Raw genomic sequence first — 3824 nt, 5'->3', positions numbered from 1 at the left:
CGCTGTATCTAACGGCTGAAGTTTCACCCGCCTTATTAAGGGAATTTTCGTAATTTAAGGCTTTGAATGACCTCTGTTCTAATTCTTGCACACGCTTTATTTTTTCTCTCTCTTCTTTAGATTTTCACTCTGTTCCTCCCAATTCTCTAAAGAGACGATTTTTTTTCTTCGCTCTTCTATTTCTTCGTTTTTCAATTTCTTCGCTTTTGCTCATCAATTTCTCATGATAATCTATTAAGGTATGTAAATTTCGGTTTAATTTTGAATTTGCTCGATTTTGAAACAAGTTTTTTGCGATTTTGATTGCGAAATTAGGGTTTCTGTAATTTTAGGATATGTGATTTTTTATTAGGAAAATTCAATTGACATGTTATGGACTTAGGCTAGATAAGTATACTTTTTTGAGTATATTGATTAAGTCATGTGAGAATTTAGAGAAGTTTGAATTTGAATTTTTGTTTGGACTGCCATGATAATTCTATGATTTTTTTGAGTGAATTTCGATACTTGATTTTGTATTAATGTTCATGTTAATAATTCTGTAATTGAATCATTGTGAGATTATTTGCACTTGAATCCATATATAGTGTTTATGTTAATAACACTTCTACCGTTTCTTCTAGGCAATTGTTTGCATGCTAATTTTAAGATTTTAATTTTTAGTATCTTTTAATTAAGGTAGGTGCTGAATTATCTTAGCTATTCAGTAATTTCTATATATTGCAGTATACGTTTTTTTTCTGGGATTAAACTATAGCTTTAGATTGAGTATTACATGTTTGATGAAATGCTTGAAAGAAGAAAGACTATAATATGATGATGAGTTAGTGGAGTTCTGTTAGTAGGAGGTATAAGGCTAGAAAAGGACAGTAGGTTTGACGGAAGGATGTCGAATTCTGACCATGCATTTACATTTTGGTCACTCTAATTTTGATGCAGTTATTGAGTGACTGCATTATTAACTCTAACCTTAGAGATGTTGAGGCTAATATACGGTTAAATTTGAGCATTTCTTTATTGTGTTATCAGTTATCCCGAAGAACTCCTTGTTTACTGAACTAGATTAAACTCCTTGCTGGTTATTTTCTTAATTGTGTTATCATTTATCATTTGTTCCCATTTTTAATTTGAGGGTGACAACATGATTATAGGTCCAACAACCTTGACTATCTTAGTACAAAGGACAAACCCTTCATGAGGCCCTTAACCTAATCAATGAGCCAAATTAATAAAGAGGTCATCATAGTTTATTTACTTCATGTATAATTTTTCTTACTTTTATTTCAAAACCATTTACTTGACCTCTTATACTACTTATTTGGTTAATTTTGTTGATTGTAGAGTAGATTATAATTTGGCTCATATTGTGGTAGTGTGATATAAGTCAATGACTCAGATGTTTTATGTCAACATTGATTTGGATTTTTTTGGATTGTATACTATTGTAATTTGTATTATGCTCAATATTGATTTGGATTTTTTAGACTGTATACTATTGTGATTTGTATACTCAGATGTTGTAAATGTTTCTCGGGAGTTCTTAGATTTGAGAGAAACGGGAAGCTAATGTGAGCAAGAGTGCAACCTGTGCACCTTGGAAGCTTGTGAGGAGCAGCTGAAGCATGAGCAGAGCCTGCTCCATGAGTAGTCCACAACAACAACATAGGCATAGTATAGTAGCAAGTACTACAGCAGCTCAGCGAAAGCCCCCCAAGCTTTGGCATCAAGGCCTTGGACATGCAGCAACAGAAAGCCAGAAACAACATGCACATCAACAGCACAAGCACTAGTTTAATGAGAGAGTGTGTGCAGCGAAAAGCGTAAACATGGTTGGAAGGAGATGCGATTTCTATAATTAAGCTTTTATTATTTACTTTTGAGTATTTTTATTTACTTTTGTGATTTTTCAGTATAAAGAAAATAAAAATGATCGATTGTGTTAATTAATTATTCTTATTCTATGATAGCCTACTAGCTCAATAGATAGAGCATTGTGCAAGTGCACAAAAGATGTGGGTTCGAATCCCACGTAGATTTATGTGTGTAATTTGAAGATCAGAAGTCGTAATGTTTTATTAAATTTCTTCGTTTTTTTGTTTACTTTGGATATAGTTTAATTTACTTTTAATTTTGTTTCTTATAATTTGACTCATCTTGTACAGATATGAAAGTCAATGACTTTGACTTTTGTGCAATAACAAAATTTCCTTAGTAATTTATCATTTTAAGGTAATTTACTATTCGTAGTTTCGTACACTTAAGACTTAATTTGATTTACTTCAATGATATGTTTATTTATTTTTTAGCATAATTTATTTACTTTTGATTCATTATGATTTACTTTTGACATATTATGCTCTACTTTTGATTTCTTTTCGGAGTTATTTTGATTTACTTTAGAGATATATTCATTTACTTTTCTAGTTTTTCTACTTACTTTTGAAATATTTTGATTTACTTTTAAGGTATTTTGAATAACTTTAGATTATTTTGTAGTTACTTTTAGAGATAACATATGTAGGAATTGAACCTACACCTCTATACATTGCATAATGCTCTACCATTTGAGCTAATAGGTTTACTATATAGCTTGCTTTATTAACTTTATACTATTTTTTATTTACTTTTAGAGACATATGATTTATATATCCCTACCCATATTTCATTTTGCTTCACAAAAGTATACTATAGCGATTCTCTGTTAAACCAAGAATACAAATTGTACAGCAGTGTGTTTACCATTGCAGTGTGTTTCTTCCATTGGATACTTAGAAGAGTTAGAACTTTTATAGTGAGTTTGTGTTTGGAGCCAAAACTTTGCAATGCTAAATGCCCTGCAATTTTGATGTCTTTAAGTCTAAATGCCCTGCAATTTTAATGTCTTTAAGTCTGCTATTATGAGCATGCTAAATGTCCTGCAATTTTAATGTTTTAAGTCCGCTATTATGAGCATATTATTATTCATTATGTAATTATGTTCTGCTGTAATATTGCAGTCCACGAGTATCGTTTTGTGGGTACAACATTCCTCATCCTTCTGAAGCCCGGGTAAACGTTAGAGTGCAAACAACAGGTACTTGTAGAACACTTTTTGTTAGTCTCCTTGTTTAAACCATTTACAATCCTTATCCTAATATTGCATTTTCTAACCCTCAAACCTAATGGATAACCTAACTATGATTCTAACTTAATCTTACAAAATATTAACTTTTGAGTCTAATTAGTTTACTTTTATTAAATTTCTATCTACTATTTAATGAAGAGGAAAAACATACTTTTGAGACTAAATGATTTACTTTATACCAATTTCTATCTACTTTTAGAAATAACCAAAATACAAGAAACAATAATCATTCATCTTTAATCAGTATAAGTCCTAGGCACACAATAACCTCCACCATGTATAAGATCTAAAGGAACTCTTCAATTTTTGAAGCCATGAGACATGACAATTATTTTAGTACAGAAATGCGAAAATAAATGGCATGGATAACTTGCTATATGCATATGACAAGCAAACTATAAGCCAAATTATGCTAAATTTACTTTGAAAGCTATAATTAATAAGGATAATAGCACTTAAGAGTTGGAGTGGCCTTTGACCCAAAACTAGCAGCAGTTTCTTGTAGAATTATATCGATTATTTGGGAGAACTATATCAATTATTTCGCAAGGTGAATAATTAAAGACAAACAAGAGTTCGTGCTTTAATTTCAAGACTACTATACACAAACAATATTAGGAGGTCCACATCCCTTGAATCTTGTTGTTTGATATTGCAGACTAGTCTACACAGAGAATGTAAAACTGGTCTAACAAACAAT

The 3824-nt window shown here is 30.9% G+C and overlaps 1 long non-coding RNA gene across 2 annotated transcripts; it reads left to right on the top strand.

The window, feature by feature from the left end:
- On the top strand, nt 1-3011 carry LOC145635082 (uncharacterized). Of its 2 annotated transcripts, XR_014113775.1 has the most exons (3): nt 65-239; nt 1545-2229; nt 2997-3011. It is a non-coding gene; the product is annotated as an uncharacterized LOC145635082 (long non-coding RNA). The 2 variants fall into 2 exon arrangements; XR_014113774.1 differs by lacking the exon at nt 2997-3011 and having other exon boundaries at nt 1-239; nt 1545-2100.
- The last annotated feature ends 813 nt before the right edge of the window (nt 3012-3824 follow it).

Source organism: Chenopodium album, chromosome 6 (assembly GCF_948465745.1).
Source record: "Chenopodium album chromosome 6, dcCheAlbu1.1, whole genome shotgun sequence".
NCBI lineage: Eukaryota > Viridiplantae > Streptophyta > Magnoliopsida > Caryophyllales > Amaranthaceae > Chenopodium > Chenopodium album.
The sequence above is the reverse complement of the archived record's forward strand: the minus strand, read 5'-3'. Positions and strand labels throughout refer to the sequence as shown.